This window comes from Hoplias malabaricus, unplaced genomic scaffold, assembly GCF_029633855.1.
Source record: "Hoplias malabaricus isolate fHopMal1 unplaced genomic scaffold, fHopMal1.hap1 scaffold_201, whole genome shotgun sequence".
Classification (NCBI taxonomy): domain Eukaryota; kingdom Metazoa; phylum Chordata; class Actinopteri; order Characiformes; family Erythrinidae; genus Hoplias; species Hoplias malabaricus.
In genome coordinates, this window is record NW_027100842.1 from 1 (window position 1) to 12598 (window position 12598).

General features: G+C 40.5%; 38 non-coding genes across 38 annotated transcripts; all 38 read right to left on the reverse strand.

Annotated features, from left to right (window-relative positions):
* Window positions 1-280: 280 nt before the first annotated feature.
* LOC136681761 (5S ribosomal RNA) lies at window positions 281-399 on the reverse strand. Its single transcript, XR_010798105.1, has one exon. It is a non-coding gene; the product is annotated as a 5S ribosomal RNA (ribosomal RNA).
* Window positions 400-605: 206 nt separating this feature from the next.
* LOC136681874 (5S ribosomal RNA) lies at window positions 606-724 on the reverse strand. Its single transcript, XR_010798216.1, has one exon. It is a non-coding gene; the product is annotated as a 5S ribosomal RNA (ribosomal RNA).
* A 207-nt stretch (window positions 725-931) lies between these two features.
* On the reverse strand, window positions 932-1050 carry LOC136681944 (5S ribosomal RNA). The gene has a single exon (XR_010798274.1). It is a non-coding gene; the product is annotated as a 5S ribosomal RNA (ribosomal RNA).
* Window positions 1051-1256: 206 nt separating this feature from the next.
* On the reverse strand, window positions 1257-1375 carry LOC136681955 (5S ribosomal RNA). Its single transcript, XR_010798285.1, has one exon. It is a non-coding gene; the product is annotated as a 5S ribosomal RNA (ribosomal RNA).
* Window positions 1376-1582: 207 nt separating this feature from the next.
* Window positions 1583-1701, reverse strand: LOC136681966 (5S ribosomal RNA). Its single transcript, XR_010798296.1, has one exon. It is a non-coding gene; the product is annotated as a 5S ribosomal RNA (ribosomal RNA).
* A 207-nt stretch (window positions 1702-1908) lies between these two features.
* On the reverse strand, window positions 1909-2027 carry LOC136681767 (5S ribosomal RNA). Its single transcript, XR_010798111.1, has one exon. It is a non-coding gene; the product is annotated as a 5S ribosomal RNA (ribosomal RNA).
* Window positions 2028-2233: 206 nt separating this feature from the next.
* LOC136681778 (5S ribosomal RNA) lies at window positions 2234-2352 on the reverse strand. The gene has a single exon (XR_010798122.1). It is a non-coding gene; the product is annotated as a 5S ribosomal RNA (ribosomal RNA).
* Window positions 2353-2558: 206 nt separating this feature from the next.
* On the reverse strand, window positions 2559-2677 carry LOC136681789 (5S ribosomal RNA). Its single transcript, XR_010798133.1, has one exon. It is a non-coding gene; the product is annotated as a 5S ribosomal RNA (ribosomal RNA).
* Window positions 2678-2883: 206 nt separating this feature from the next.
* LOC136681801 (5S ribosomal RNA) lies at window positions 2884-3002 on the reverse strand. The gene has a single exon (XR_010798144.1). It is a non-coding gene; the product is annotated as a 5S ribosomal RNA (ribosomal RNA).
* Window positions 3003-3208: 206 nt separating this feature from the next.
* LOC136681812 (5S ribosomal RNA) lies at window positions 3209-3327 on the reverse strand. The gene has a single exon (XR_010798155.1). It is a non-coding gene; the product is annotated as a 5S ribosomal RNA (ribosomal RNA).
* A 206-nt stretch (window positions 3328-3533) lies between these two features.
* Window positions 3534-3652, reverse strand: LOC136681823 (5S ribosomal RNA). Its single transcript, XR_010798166.1, has one exon. It is a non-coding gene; the product is annotated as a 5S ribosomal RNA (ribosomal RNA).
* Window positions 3653-3858: 206 nt separating this feature from the next.
* LOC136681834 (5S ribosomal RNA) lies at window positions 3859-3977 on the reverse strand. Its single transcript, XR_010798177.1, has one exon. It is a non-coding gene; the product is annotated as a 5S ribosomal RNA (ribosomal RNA).
* A 222-nt stretch (window positions 3978-4199) lies between these two features.
* LOC136681845 (5S ribosomal RNA) lies at window positions 4200-4318 on the reverse strand. Its single transcript, XR_010798188.1, has one exon. It is a non-coding gene; the product is annotated as a 5S ribosomal RNA (ribosomal RNA).
* A 207-nt stretch (window positions 4319-4525) lies between these two features.
* On the reverse strand, window positions 4526-4644 carry LOC136681857 (5S ribosomal RNA). Its single transcript, XR_010798199.1, has one exon. It is a non-coding gene; the product is annotated as a 5S ribosomal RNA (ribosomal RNA).
* Window positions 4645-4850: 206 nt separating this feature from the next.
* LOC136681868 (5S ribosomal RNA) lies at window positions 4851-4969 on the reverse strand. The gene has a single exon (XR_010798210.1). It is a non-coding gene; the product is annotated as a 5S ribosomal RNA (ribosomal RNA).
* A 222-nt stretch (window positions 4970-5191) lies between these two features.
* LOC136681881 (5S ribosomal RNA) lies at window positions 5192-5310 on the reverse strand. Its single transcript, XR_010798222.1, has one exon. It is a non-coding gene; the product is annotated as a 5S ribosomal RNA (ribosomal RNA).
* A 207-nt stretch (window positions 5311-5517) lies between these two features.
* Window positions 5518-5636, reverse strand: LOC136681892 (5S ribosomal RNA). The gene has a single exon (XR_010798233.1). It is a non-coding gene; the product is annotated as a 5S ribosomal RNA (ribosomal RNA).
* A 206-nt stretch (window positions 5637-5842) lies between these two features.
* On the reverse strand, window positions 5843-5961 carry LOC136681903 (5S ribosomal RNA). Its single transcript, XR_010798244.1, has one exon. It is a non-coding gene; the product is annotated as a 5S ribosomal RNA (ribosomal RNA).
* Window positions 5962-6167: 206 nt separating this feature from the next.
* Window positions 6168-6286, reverse strand: LOC136681914 (5S ribosomal RNA). The gene has a single exon (XR_010798255.1). It is a non-coding gene; the product is annotated as a 5S ribosomal RNA (ribosomal RNA).
* A 206-nt stretch (window positions 6287-6492) lies between these two features.
* LOC136681926 (5S ribosomal RNA) lies at window positions 6493-6611 on the reverse strand. The gene has a single exon (XR_010798266.1). It is a non-coding gene; the product is annotated as a 5S ribosomal RNA (ribosomal RNA).
* A 223-nt stretch (window positions 6612-6834) lies between these two features.
* Window positions 6835-6953, reverse strand: LOC136681937 (5S ribosomal RNA). The gene has a single exon (XR_010798269.1). It is a non-coding gene; the product is annotated as a 5S ribosomal RNA (ribosomal RNA).
* A 206-nt stretch (window positions 6954-7159) lies between these two features.
* Window positions 7160-7278, reverse strand: LOC136681940 (5S ribosomal RNA). The gene has a single exon (XR_010798270.1). It is a non-coding gene; the product is annotated as a 5S ribosomal RNA (ribosomal RNA).
* Window positions 7279-7484: 206 nt separating this feature from the next.
* LOC136681941 (5S ribosomal RNA) lies at window positions 7485-7603 on the reverse strand. Its single transcript, XR_010798271.1, has one exon. It is a non-coding gene; the product is annotated as a 5S ribosomal RNA (ribosomal RNA).
* A 207-nt stretch (window positions 7604-7810) lies between these two features.
* Window positions 7811-7929, reverse strand: LOC136681942 (5S ribosomal RNA). The gene has a single exon (XR_010798272.1). It is a non-coding gene; the product is annotated as a 5S ribosomal RNA (ribosomal RNA).
* Window positions 7930-8136: 207 nt separating this feature from the next.
* Window positions 8137-8255, reverse strand: LOC136681943 (5S ribosomal RNA). The gene has a single exon (XR_010798273.1). It is a non-coding gene; the product is annotated as a 5S ribosomal RNA (ribosomal RNA).
* Window positions 8256-8461: 206 nt separating this feature from the next.
* On the reverse strand, window positions 8462-8580 carry LOC136681945 (5S ribosomal RNA). Its single transcript, XR_010798275.1, has one exon. It is a non-coding gene; the product is annotated as a 5S ribosomal RNA (ribosomal RNA).
* A 223-nt stretch (window positions 8581-8803) lies between these two features.
* Window positions 8804-8922, reverse strand: LOC136681946 (5S ribosomal RNA). The gene has a single exon (XR_010798276.1). It is a non-coding gene; the product is annotated as a 5S ribosomal RNA (ribosomal RNA).
* A 207-nt stretch (window positions 8923-9129) lies between these two features.
* On the reverse strand, window positions 9130-9248 carry LOC136681947 (5S ribosomal RNA). The gene has a single exon (XR_010798277.1). It is a non-coding gene; the product is annotated as a 5S ribosomal RNA (ribosomal RNA).
* Window positions 9249-9454: 206 nt separating this feature from the next.
* On the reverse strand, window positions 9455-9573 carry LOC136681948 (5S ribosomal RNA). Its single transcript, XR_010798278.1, has one exon. It is a non-coding gene; the product is annotated as a 5S ribosomal RNA (ribosomal RNA).
* A 223-nt stretch (window positions 9574-9796) lies between these two features.
* On the reverse strand, window positions 9797-9915 carry LOC136681949 (5S ribosomal RNA). Its single transcript, XR_010798279.1, has one exon. It is a non-coding gene; the product is annotated as a 5S ribosomal RNA (ribosomal RNA).
* Window positions 9916-10122: 207 nt separating this feature from the next.
* LOC136681950 (5S ribosomal RNA) lies at window positions 10123-10241 on the reverse strand. The gene has a single exon (XR_010798280.1). It is a non-coding gene; the product is annotated as a 5S ribosomal RNA (ribosomal RNA).
* A 206-nt stretch (window positions 10242-10447) lies between these two features.
* LOC136681951 (5S ribosomal RNA) lies at window positions 10448-10566 on the reverse strand. The gene has a single exon (XR_010798281.1). It is a non-coding gene; the product is annotated as a 5S ribosomal RNA (ribosomal RNA).
* A 223-nt stretch (window positions 10567-10789) lies between these two features.
* On the reverse strand, window positions 10790-10908 carry LOC136681952 (5S ribosomal RNA). Its single transcript, XR_010798282.1, has one exon. It is a non-coding gene; the product is annotated as a 5S ribosomal RNA (ribosomal RNA).
* Window positions 10909-11115: 207 nt separating this feature from the next.
* LOC136681953 (5S ribosomal RNA) lies at window positions 11116-11234 on the reverse strand. Its single transcript, XR_010798283.1, has one exon. It is a non-coding gene; the product is annotated as a 5S ribosomal RNA (ribosomal RNA).
* A 206-nt stretch (window positions 11235-11440) lies between these two features.
* On the reverse strand, window positions 11441-11559 carry LOC136681954 (5S ribosomal RNA). The gene has a single exon (XR_010798284.1). It is a non-coding gene; the product is annotated as a 5S ribosomal RNA (ribosomal RNA).
* A 207-nt stretch (window positions 11560-11766) lies between these two features.
* Window positions 11767-11885, reverse strand: LOC136681956 (5S ribosomal RNA). The gene has a single exon (XR_010798286.1). It is a non-coding gene; the product is annotated as a 5S ribosomal RNA (ribosomal RNA).
* A 223-nt stretch (window positions 11886-12108) lies between these two features.
* Window positions 12109-12227, reverse strand: LOC136681957 (5S ribosomal RNA). The gene has a single exon (XR_010798287.1). It is a non-coding gene; the product is annotated as a 5S ribosomal RNA (ribosomal RNA).
* A 207-nt stretch (window positions 12228-12434) lies between these two features.
* LOC136681958 (5S ribosomal RNA) lies at window positions 12435-12553 on the reverse strand. The gene has a single exon (XR_010798288.1). It is a non-coding gene; the product is annotated as a 5S ribosomal RNA (ribosomal RNA).
* Between the last annotated feature and the right edge of the window lie 45 nt (window positions 12554-12598).

Genomic DNA, 12598 nt, shown 5'->3' on the forward strand with positions numbered 1-12598 from the left:
ACACACTCTATCAGATTCTTCGCTTCCGAGATCAGACGGGATCGGGCTTTCAAGGAGTGGTATGGCCGTAAGCGATCACTGCTGGCTGTAGAAGACTATTTCTATATACTCTTCTAAGAGTAATACTTGTTTTAGATCTGCCTGTAAATGGTAGACCACCTGACACCTCAAATGAAAATGATTGGCTTTCCAGTTCTTTTTTTTTTTTTTGTAGTTTTCTTCTTCTCTTGTGTTTAAATGACTGTGGTTACTGTCTTTATAATAGAAGCTTAAGCTAAAAAGCTTACAGCACCTAGTATTCCCAGGCAGTCTCCCATCCAAGTACTAACTAGGCCCAACTCTTCTTCGCTTCCGAGATCAGACGGGATCGGGCTTTCAAGGAGTGGTATGGCCGTAAGCGATCACTGCTGGCTGTAGAAGACTATTTCTATATACTCTTCTAAGAGTAATACTTGTTTTAGATCTGCCTGTAAACGGTAGACCACCTGACACCTCAAATGAAAATGATTGGCTTTCCAGTTCGTTTTTTTTTTTTGTAGTTTTCTTCTTCTCTTGTGTTTAAATGACTGTGGTTACTGTCTTTATAATAGAAGCTTAAGCTAAAAAGCTTACAGCACCTAGTATTCCCAGGCAGTCTCCCATCCAAGTACTAACTAGGCCCAACTCTTCTTCGCTTCCGAGATCAGACGGGATCGGGCTTTCAAGGAGTGGTATGGCCGTAAGCGATCACTGCTGGCTGTAGAAGACTATTTCTATATACTCTTCTAAGAGTAATACTTGTTTTAGATCTGCCTGTAAACGGTAGACCACCTGACACCTCAAATGAAAATGATTGGCTTTCCAGTTCGTTTTTTTTTTTTTGTAGTTTTCTTCTTCTCTTGTGTTTAAATGACTGTGGTTACTGTCTTTATAATAGAAGCTTAAGCTAAAAAGCTTACAGCACCTAGTATTCCCAGGCAGTCTCCCATCCAAGTACTAACTAGGCCCAACTCTTCTTCGCTTCCGAGATCAGACGGGATCGGGCTTTCAAGGAGTGGTATGGCCGTAAGCGATCACTGCTGGCTGTAGAAGACTATTTCTATATACTCTTCTAAGAGTAATACTTGTTTTAGATCTGCCTGTAAACGGTAGACCACCTGACACCTCAAATGAAAATGATTGGCTTTCCAGTTCTTTTTTTTTTTTTGTAGTTTTCTTCTTCTCTTGTGTTTAAATGACTGTGGTTACTGTCTTTATAATAGAAGCTTAAGCTAAAAAGCTTACAGCACCTAGTATTCCCAGGCAGTCTCCCATCCAAGTACTAACTAGGCCCAACTCTTCTTCGCTTCCGAGATCAGACGGGATCGGGCTTTCAAGGAGTGGTATGGCCGTAAGCGATCACTGCTGGCTGTAGAAGACTATTTCTATATACTCTTCTAAGAGTAATACTTGTTTTAGATCTGCCTGTAAACGGTAGACCACCTGACACCTCAAATGAAAATGATTGGCTTTCCAGTTCGTTTTTTTTTTTTTGTAGTTTTCTTCTTCTCTTGTGTTTAAATGACTGTGGTTACTGTCTTTATAATAGAAGCTTAAGCTAAAAAGCTTACAGCACCTAGTATTCCCAGGCAGTCTCCCATCCAAGTACTAACTAGGCCCAACTCTTCTTCGCTTCCGAGATCAGACGGGATCGGGCTTTCAAGGAGTGGTATGGCCGTAAGCGATCACTGCTGGCTGTAGAAGACTATTTCTATATACTCTTCTAAGAGTAATACTTGTTTTAGATCTGCCTGTAAACGGTAGACCACCTGACACCTCAAATGAAAATGATTGGCTTTCCAGTTCGTTTTTTTTTTTTTGTAGTTTTCTTCTTCTCTTGTGTTTAAATGACTGTGGTTACTGTCTTTATAATAGAAGCTTAAGCTAAAAAGCTTACAGCACCTAGTATTCCCAGGCAGTCTCCCATCCAAGTACTAACTAGGCCCAACTCTTCTTCGCTTCCGAGATCAGACGGGATCGGGCTTTCAAGGAGTGGTATGGCCGTAAGCGATCACTGCTGGCTGTAGAAGACTATTTCTATATACTCTTCTAAGAGTAATACTTGTTTTAGATCTGCCTGTAAACGGTAGACCACCTGACACCTCAAATGAAAATGATTGGCTTTCCAGTTCGTTTTTTTTTTTTGTAGTTTTCTTCTTCTCTTGTGTTTAAATGACTGTGGTTACTGTCTTTATAATAGAAGCTTAAGCTAAAAAGCTTACAGCACCTAGTATTCCCAGGCAGTCTCCCATCCAAGTACTAACTAGGCCCAACTCTTCTTCGCTTCCGAGATCAGACGGGATCGGGCTTTCAAGGAGTGGTATGGCCGTAAGCGATCACTGCTGGCTGTAGAAGACTATTTCTATATACTCTTCTAAGAGTAATACTTGTTTTAGATCTGCCTGTAAACGGTAGACCACCTGACACCTCAAATGAAAATGATTGGCTTTCCAGTTCGTTTTTTTTTTTTGTAGTTTTCTTCTTCTCTTGTGTTTAAATGACTGTGGTTACTGTCTTTATAATAGAAGCTTAAGCTAAAAAGCTTACAGCACCTAGTATTCCCAGGCAGTCTCCCATCCAAGTACTAACTAGGCCCAACTCTTCTTCGCTTCCGAGATCAGACGGGATCGGGCTTTCAAGGAGTGGTATGGCCGTAAGCGATCACTGCTGGCTGTAGAAGACTATTTCTATATACTCTTCTAAGAGTAATACTTGTTTTAGATCTGCCTGTAAACGGTAGACCACCTGACACCTCAAATGAAAATGATTGGCTTTCCAGTTCGTTTTTTTTTTTTGTAGTTTTCTTCTTCTCTTGTGTTTAAATGACTGTGGTTACTGTCTTTATAATAGAAGCTTAAGCTAAAAAGCTTACAGCACCTAGTATTCCCAGGCAGTCTCCCATCCAAGTACTAACTAGGCCCAACTCTTCTTCGCTTCCGAGATCAGACGGGATCGGGCTTTCAAGGAGTGGTATGGCCGTAAGCGATCACTGCTGGCTGTAGAAGACTATTTCTATATACTCTTCTAAGAGTAATACTTGTTTTAGATCTGCCTGTAAACGGTAGACCACCTGACACCTCAAATGAAAATGATTGGCTTTCCAGTTCGTTTTTTTTTTTTGTAGTTTTCTTCTTCTCTTGTGTTTAAATGACTGTGGTTACTGTCTTTATAATAGAAGCTTAAGCTAAAAAGCTTACAGCACCTAGTATTCCCAGGCAGTCTCCCATCCAAGTACTAACTAGGCCCAACTCTTCTTCGCTTCCGAGATCAGACGGGATCGGGCTTTCAAGGAGTGGTATGGCCGTAAGCGATCACTGCTGGCTGTAGAAGACTATTTCTATATACTCTTCTAAGAGTAATACTTGTTTTAGATCTGCCTGTAAACGGTAGACCACCTGACACCTCAAATGAAAATGATTGGCTTTCCAGTTCGTTTTTTTTTTTTGTAGTTTTCTTCTTCTCTTGTGTTTAAATGACTGTGGTTACTGTCTTTATAATAGAAGCTTAAGCTAAAAAGCTTACAGCACCTAGTATTCCCAGGCAGTCTCCCATCCAAGTACTAACTAGGCCCAACTCTTCTTCGCTTCCGAGATCAGACGGGATCGGGCTTTCAAGGAGTGGTATGGCCGTAAGCGATCACTGCTGGCTGTAGAAGACTATTTCTATATACTCTTCTAAGAGTAATACTTGTTTTAGATCTGCCTGTAAACGGTAGACCACCTGACACCTCAAATGAAAATGATTGGCTTTCCAGTTCGTTTTTTTTTTTTGTAGTTTTCTTCTTCTCTTGTGTTTAAATGACTGTGGTTACTGTCTTTATAATAGAAGCTTAAGCTAAAAAGCTTACAGCACCTAGTATTCCCAGGCAGTCTCCCATCCAAGTACTAACTAGGCCCAACTCTTCTTCGCTTCCGAGATCAGACGGGATCGGGCTTTCAAGGAGTGGTATGGCCGTAAGCGATCACTGCTGGCTGTAGAAGACTATTTCTATATACTCTTCTAAGAGTAATACTTGTTTTAGATCTGCCTGTAAACGGTAGACCACCTGACACCTCAAATGAAAATGATTGGCTTTCCAGTTCGTTTTTTTTTTTTTTGTTGTTTTTTTTTTTAAGTTTTCTTCTTCTCTTGTGTTTAAATGACTGTGGTTACTGCCTTTATAATAGAAACTTTAGCTAAAAAGCTTACAGCACCTAGTATTCCCAGGCAGTCTCCCATCCAAGTACTAACTAGGCCCAACTCTTCTTCGCTTCCGAGATCAGACGGGATCGGGCTTTCAAGGAGTGGTATGGCCGTAAGCGATCACTGCTGGCTGTAGAAGACTATTTCTATATACTCTTCTAAGAGTAATACTTGTTTTAGATCTGCCTGTAAACGGTAGACCACCTGACACCTCAAATGAAAATTATTGGCTTTCCAGTTCTTTTTTTTTTTTTTGTAGTTTTCTTCTTCTCTTGTGTTTAAATGACTGTGGTTACTGTCTTTATAATAGAAGCTTAAGCTAAAAAGCTTACAGCACCTAGTATTCCCAGGCAGTCTCCCATCCAAGTACTAACTAGGCCCAACTCTTCTTCGCTTCCGAGATCAGACGGGATCGGGCTTTCAAGGAGTGGTATGGCCGTAAGCGATCACTGCTGGCTGTAGAAGACTATTTCTATATACTCTTCTAAGAGTAATACTTGTTTTAGATCTGCCTGTAAACGGTAGACCACCTGACACCTCAAATGAAAATGATTGGCTTTCCAGTTCGTTTTTTTTTTTTGTAGTTTTCTTCTTCTCTTGTGTTTAAATGACTGTGGTTACTGTCTTTATAATAGAAGCTTAAGCTAAAAAGCTTACAGCACCTAGTATTCCCAGGCAGTCTCCCATCCAAGTACTAACTAGGCCCAACTCTTCTTCGCTTCCGAGATCAGACGGGATCGGGCTTTCAAGGAGTGGTATGGCCGTAAGCGATCACTGCTGGCTGTAGAAGACTATTTCTATATACTCTTCTAAGAGTAATACTTGTTTTAGATCTGCCTGTAAACGGTAGACCACCTGACACCTCAAATGAAAATGATTGGCTTTCCAGTTCGTTTTTTTTTTTTTTGTTGTTTTTTTTTTTAAGTTTTCTTCTTCTCTTGTGTTTAAATGACTGTGGTTACTGCCTTTATAATAGAAACTTTAGCTAAAAAGCTTACAGCACCTAGTATTCCCAGGCAGTCTCCCATCCAAGTACTAACTAGGCCCAACTCTTCTTCGCTTCCGAGATCAGACGGGATCGGGCTTTCAAGGAGTGGTATGGCCGTAAGCGATCACTGCTGGCTGTAGAAGACTATTTCTATATACTCTTCTAAGAGTAATACTTGTTTTAGATCTGCCTGTAAATGGTAGACCACCTGACACCTCAAATGAAAATGATTGGCTTTCCAGTTCTTTTTTTTTTTTTTGTAGTTTTCTTCTTCTCTTGTGTTTAAATGACTGTGGTTACTGTCTTTATAATAGAAGCTTAAGCTAAAAAGCTTACAGCACCTAGTATTCCCAGGCAGTCTCCCATCCAAGTACTAACTAGGCCCAACTCTTCTTCGCTTCCGAGATCAGACGGGATCGGGCTTTCAAGGAGTGGTATGGCCGTAAGCGATCACTGCTGGCTGTAGAAGACTATTTCTATATACTCTTCTAAGAGTAATACTTGTTTTAGATCTGCCTGTAAACGGTAGACCACCTGACACCTCAAATGAAAATGATTGGCTTTCCAGTTCGTTTTTTTTTTTTGTAGTTTTCTTCTTCTCTTGTGTTTAAATGACTGTGGTTACTGTCTTTATAATAGAAGCTTAAGCTAAAAAGCTTACAGCACCTAGTATTCCCAGGCAGTCTCCCATCCAAGTACTAACTAGGCCCAACTCTTCTTCGCTTCCGAGATCAGACGGGATCGGGCTTTCAAGGAGTGGTATGGCCGTAAGCGATCACTGCTGGCTGTAGAAGACTATTTCTATATACTCTTCTAAGAGTAATACTTGTTTTAGATCTGCCTGTAAACGGTAGACCACCTGACACCTCAAATGAAAATGATTGGCTTTCCAGTTCGTTTTTTTTTTTTGTAGTTTTCTTCTTCTCTTGTGTTTAAATGACTGTGGTTACTGTCTTTATAATAGAAGCTTAAGCTAAAAAGCTTACAGCACCTAGTATTCCCAGGCAGTCTCCCATCCAAGTACTAACTAGGCCCAACTCTTCTTCGCTTCCGAGATCAGACGGGATCGGGCTTTCAAGGAGTGGTATGGCCGTAAGCGATCACTGCTGGCTGTAGAAGACTATTTCTATATACTCTTCTAAGAGTAATACTTGTTTTAGATCTGCCTGTAAACGGTAGACCACCTGACACCTCAAATGAAAATGATTGGCTTTCCAGTTCGTTTTTTTTTTTTGTAGTTTTCTTCTTCTCTTGTGTTTAAATGACTGTGGTTACTGTCTTTATAATAGAAGCTTAAGCTAAAAAGCTTACAGCACCTAGTATTCCCAGGCAGTCTCCCATCCAAGTACTAACTAGGCCCAACTCTTCTTCGCTTCCGAGATCAGACGGGATCGGGCTTTCAAGGAGTGGTATGGCCGTAAGCGATCACTGCTGGCTGTAGAAGACTATTTCTATATACTCTTCTAAGAGTAATACTTGTTTTAGATCTGCCTGTAAACGGTAGACCACCTGACACCTCAAATGAAAATGATTGGCTTTCCAGTTCGTTTTTTTTTTTTTTGTTGTTTTTTTTTTTTAAGTTTTCTTCTTCTCTTGTGTTTAAATGACTGTGGTTACTGCCTTTATAATAGAAACTTTAGCTAAAAAGCTTACAGCACCTAGTATTCCCAGGCAGTCTCCCATCCAAGTACTAACTAGGCCCAACTCTTCTTCGCTTCCGAGATCAGACGGGATCGGGCTTTCAAGGAGTGGTATGGCCGTAAGCGATCACTGCTGGCTGTAGAAGACTATTTCTATATACTCTTCTAAGAGTAATACTTGTTTTAGATCTGCCTGTAAACGGTAGACCACCTGACACCTCAAATGAAAATGATTGGCTTTCCAGTTCTTTTTTTTTTTTTGTAGTTTTCTTCTTCTCTTGTGTTTAAATGACTGTGGTTACTGTCTTTATAATAGAAGCTTAAGCTAAAAAGCTTACAGCACCTAGTATTCCCAGGCAGTCTCCCATCCAAGTACTAACTAGGCCCAACTCTTCTTCGCTTCCGAGATCAGACGGGATCGGGCTTTCAAGGAGTGGTATGGCCGTAAGCGATCACTGCTGGCTGTAGAAGACTATTTCTATATACTCTTCTAAGAGTAATACTTGTTTTAGATCTGCCTGTAAACGGTAGACCACCTGACACCTCAAATGAAAATGATTGGCTTTCCAGTTCGTTTTTTTTTTTTGTAGTTTTCTTCTTCTCTTGTGTTTAAATGACTGTGGTTACTGTCTTTATAATAGAAGCTTAAGCTAAAAAGCTTACAGCACCTAGTATTCCCAGGCAGTCTCCCATCCAAGTACTAACTAGGCCCAACTCTTCTTCGCTTCCGAGATCAGACGGGATCGGGCTTTCAAGGAGTGGTATGGCCGTAAGCGATCACTGCTGGCTGTAGAAGACTATTTCTATATACTCTTCTAAGAGTAATACTTGTTTTAGATCTGCCTGTAAACGGTAGACCACCTGACACCTCAAATGAAAATGATTGGCTTTCCAGTTCGTTTTTTTTTTTTTGTAGTTTTCTTCTTCTCTTGTGTTTAAATGACTGTGGTTACTGTCTTTATAATAGAAGCTTAAGCTAAAAAGCTTACAGCACCTAGTATTCCCAGGCAGTCTCCCATCCAAGTACTAACTAGGCCCAACTCTTCTTCGCTTCCGAGATCAGACGGGATCGGGCTTTCAAGGAGTGGTATGGCCGTAAGCGATCACTGCTGGCTGTAGAAGACTATTTCTATATACTCTTCTAAGAGTAATACTTGTTTTAGATCTGCCTGTAAACGGTAGACCACCTGACACCTCAAATGAAAATGATTGGCTTTCCAGTTCGTTTTTTTTTTTTTGTAGTTTTCTTCTTCTCTTGTGTTTAAATGACTGTGGTTACTGTCTTTATAATAGAAGCTTAAGCTAAAAAGCTTACAGCACCTAGTATTCCCAGGCAGTCTCCCATCCAAGTACTAACTAGGCCCAACTCTTCTTCGCTTCCGAGATCAGACGGGATCGGGCTTTCAAGGAGTGGTATGGCCGTAAGCGATCACTGCTGGCTGTAGAAGACTATTTCTATATACTCTTCTAAGAGTAATACTTGTTTTAGATCTGCCTGTAAACGGTAGACCACCTGACACCTCAAATGAAAATGATTGGCTTTCCAGTTCGTTTTTTTTTTTTGTAGTTTTCTTCTTCTCTTGTGTTTAAATGACTGTGGTTACTGTCTTTATAATAGAAGCTTAAGCTAAAAAGCTTACAGCACCTAGTATTCCCAGGCAGTCTCCCATCCAAGTACTAACTAGGCCCAACTCTTCTTCGCTTCCGAGATCAGACGGGATCGGGCTTTCAAGGAGTGGTATGGCCGTAAGCGATCACTGCTGGCTGTAGAAGACTATTTCTATATACTCTTCTAAGAGTAATACTTGTTTTAGATCTGCCTGTAAACGGTAGACCACCTGACACCTCAAATGAAAATGATTGGCTTTCCAGTTCGTTTTTTTTTTTTTTGTTGTTTTTTTTTTTTAAGTTTTCTTCTTCTCTTGTGTTTAAATGACTGTGGTTACTGCCTTTATAATAGAAACTTTAGCTAAAAAGCTTACAGCACCTAGTATTCCCAGGCAGTCTCCCATCCAAGTACTAACTAGGCCCAACTCTTCTTCGCTTCCGAGATCAGACGGGATCGGGCTTTCAAGGAGTGGTATGGCCGTAAGCGATCACTGCTGGCTGTAGAAGACTATTTCTATATACTCTTCTAAGAGTAATACTTGTTTTAGATCTGCCTGTAAATGGTAGACCACCTGACACCTCAAATGAAAATGATTGGCTTTCCAGTTCTTTTTTTTTTTTTTGTAGTTTTCTTCTTCTCTTGTGTTTAAATGACTGTGGTTACTGTCTTTATAATAGAAGCTTAAGCTAAAAAGCTTACAGCACCTAGTATTCCCAGGCAGTCTCCCATCCAAGTACTAACTAGGCCCAACTCTTCTTCGCTTCCGAGATCAGACGGGATCGGGCTTTCAAGGAGTGGTATGGCCGTAAGCGATCACTGCTGGCTGTAGAAGACTATTTCTATATACTCTTCTAAGAGTAATACTTGTTTTAGATCTGCCTGTAAACGGTAGACCACCTGACACCTCAAATGAAAATGATTGGCTTTCCAGTTCGTTTTTTTTTTTTGTAGTTTTCTTCTTCTCTTGTGTTTAAATGACTGTGGTTACTGTCTTTATAATAGAAGCTTAAGCTAAAAAGCTTACAGCACCTAGTATTCCCAGGCAGTCTCCCATCCAAGTACTAACTAGGCCCAACTCTTCTTCGCTTCCGAGATCAGACGGGATCGGGCTTTCAAGGAGTGGTATGGCCGTAAGCGATCACTGCTGGCTGTAGAAGACTATTTCTATATACTCTTCTAAGAGTAATACTTGTTTTAGATCTGCCTGTAAACGGTAGACCACCTGACACCTCAAATGAAAATGATTGGCTTTCCAGTTCGTTTTTTTTTTTTTTGTTGTTTTTTTTTTTTAAGTTTTCTTCTTCTCTTGTGTTTAAATGACTGTGGTTACTGCCTTTATAATAGAAACTTTAGCTAAAAAGCTTACAGCACCTAGTATTCCCAGGCAGTCTCCCATCCAAGTACTAACTAGGCCCAACTCTTCTTCGCTTCCGAGATCAGACGGGATCGGGCTTTCAAGGAGTGGTATGGCCGTAAGCGATCACTGCTGGCTGTAGAAGACTATTTCTATATACTCTTCTAAGAGTAATACTTGTTTTAGATCTGCCTGTAAATGGTAGACCACCTGACACCTCAAATGAAAATGATTGGCTTTCCAGTTCTTTTTTTTTTTTTTGTAGTTTTCTTCTTCTCTTGTGTTTAAATGACTGTGGTTACTGTCTTTATAATAGAAGCTTAAGCTAAAAAGCTTACAGCACCTAGTATTCCCAGGCAGTCTCCCATCCAAGTACTAACTAGGCCCAACTCTTCTTCGCTTCCGAGATCAGACGGGATCGGGCTTTCAAGGAGTGGTATGGCCGTAAGCGATCACTGCTGGCTGTAGAAGACTATTTCTATATACTCTTCTAAGAGTAATACTTGTTTTAGATCTGCCTGTAAACGGTAGACCACCTGACACCTCAAATGAAAATGATTGGCTTTCCAGTTCGTTTTTTTTTTTTGTAGTTTTCTTCTTCTCTTGTGTTTAAATGACTGTGGTTACTGTCTTTATAATAGAAGCTTAAGCTAAAAAGCTTACAGCACCTAGTATTCCCAGGCAGTCTCCCATCCAAGTACTAACTAGGCCCAACTCTTCTTCGCTTCCGAGATCAGACGGGATCGGGCTTTCAAGGAGTGGTATGGCCGTAAGCGATCACTGCTGGCTGTAGAAGACTATTTCTATATACTCTTCTAAGAGTAATACTTGTTTTAGATCTGCCTGTAAACGGTAGACCACCTGACACCTCAAATGAAAATGATTGGCTTTCCAGTTCGTTTTTTTTTTTTTTGTTGTTTTTTTTTTTTAAGTTTTCTTCTTCTCTTGTGTTTAAATGACTGTGGTTACTGCCTTTATAATAGAAACTTTAGCTAAAAAGCTTACAGCACCTAGTATTCCCAGGCAGTCTCCCATCCAAGTACTAACTAGGCCCAACTCTTCTTCGCTTCCGAGATCAGACGGGATCGGGCTTTCAAGGAGTGGTATGGCCGTAAGCGATCACTGCTGGCTGTAGAAGACTATTTCTATATACTCTTCTAAGAGTAATACTTGTTTTAGATCTGCCTGTAAATGGTAGACCACCTGACACCTCAAATGAAAATGATTGGCTTTCCAGTTCTTTTTTTTTTTTTTGTAGTTTTCTTCTTCTCTTGTGTTTAAATGACTGTGGTTACTGTCTTTATAATAGAAGCTTAAGCTAAAAAGCTTACAGCACCTAGTATTCCCAGGCAGTCTCCCATCCAAGTACTAACTAGGCCCAACTCTTCTTCGCTTCCGAGATCAGACGGGATCGGGCTTTCAAGGAGTGGTATGGCCGTAAGCGATCACTGCTGGCTGTAGAAGACTATTTCTATATACTCTTCTAAGAGTAATACTTGTTTTAGATCTGCCTGTAAACGGTAGACCACCTGACACCTCAAATGAAAATGATTGGCTTTCCAGTTCGTTTTTTTTTTTTGTAGTTTTCTTCTTCTCTTGTGTTTAAATGACTGTGGTTACTGTCTTTATAATAGAAGCTTAAGCTAAAAAGCTTACAGCACCTAGTATTCCCAGGCAGTCTCCCATCCAAGTACTAACTAGGCCCAACTCTTCTTCGCTTCCGAGATCAGACGGGATCGGGCTTTCAAGGAGTGGTATGGCCGTAAGCGATCACTGCTGGCTGTAGAAGACTATTTCTATATACTCTTCTAAGAGTAATACTTGTTTTAGATCTGCCTGTAAACGGTAGACCACCTGACACCTCAAATGAAAATGATTGGCTTTCCAGTTCGTTTTTTTTTTTTTGTAGTTTTCTTCTTCTCTTGTGTTTAAATGACTGTGGTTACTGTCTTTATAATAGAAGCTTAAGCTAAAAAGCTTACAGCACCTAGTATTCCCAGGCAGTCTCCCATCCAAGTACTAACTAGGCCCAACTCTTCTTCGCTTCCGAGATCAGACGGGATCGGGCTTTCAAGGAGTGGTATGGCCGTAAGCGATCACTGCTGGCTGTAGAAGACTATTTCTATATACTCTTCTAAGAGTAATACTTGTTTTAGATCTGCCTGTAAACGGTAGACCACCTGACACCTCAAATGAAAATGATTGGCTTTCCAGTTCGTTTTTTTTTTTTTTGTTGTTTTTTTTTTTTAAGTTTTCTTCTTCTCTTGTGTTTAAATGACTGTGGTTACTGCCTTTATAATAGAAACTTTAGCTAAAAAGCTTACAGCACCTAGTATTCCCAGGCAGTCTCCCATCCAAGTACTAACTAGGCCCAACTCTTCTTCGCTTCCGAGATCAGACGGGATCGGGCTTTCAAGGAGTGGTATGGCCGTAAGCGATCACTGCTGGCTGTAGAAGACTATTTCTATATACTCTTCTAAGAGTAATACTTGTTTTAGATCTGCCTGTAAATGGTAGACCACCTGACACCTCAAATGAAAATGATTGGCTTTCCAGTTCTTTTTTTTTTTTTTGTAGTTTTCTTCTTCTCTTGTGTTTAAATGACTGTGGTTACTGTCTTTATAATAGAAGCTTAAGCTAAAAAGCTTACAGCACCTAGTATTCCCAGGCAGTCTCCCATCCAAGTACTAACTAGGCCCAACTCTTCTTCGCTTCCGAGATCAGACGGGATCGGGCTTTCAAGGAGTGGTATGGCCGTAAGCGATCACTGCTGGCTGTAGAAGACTATTTCTATATACTCTTCTAAG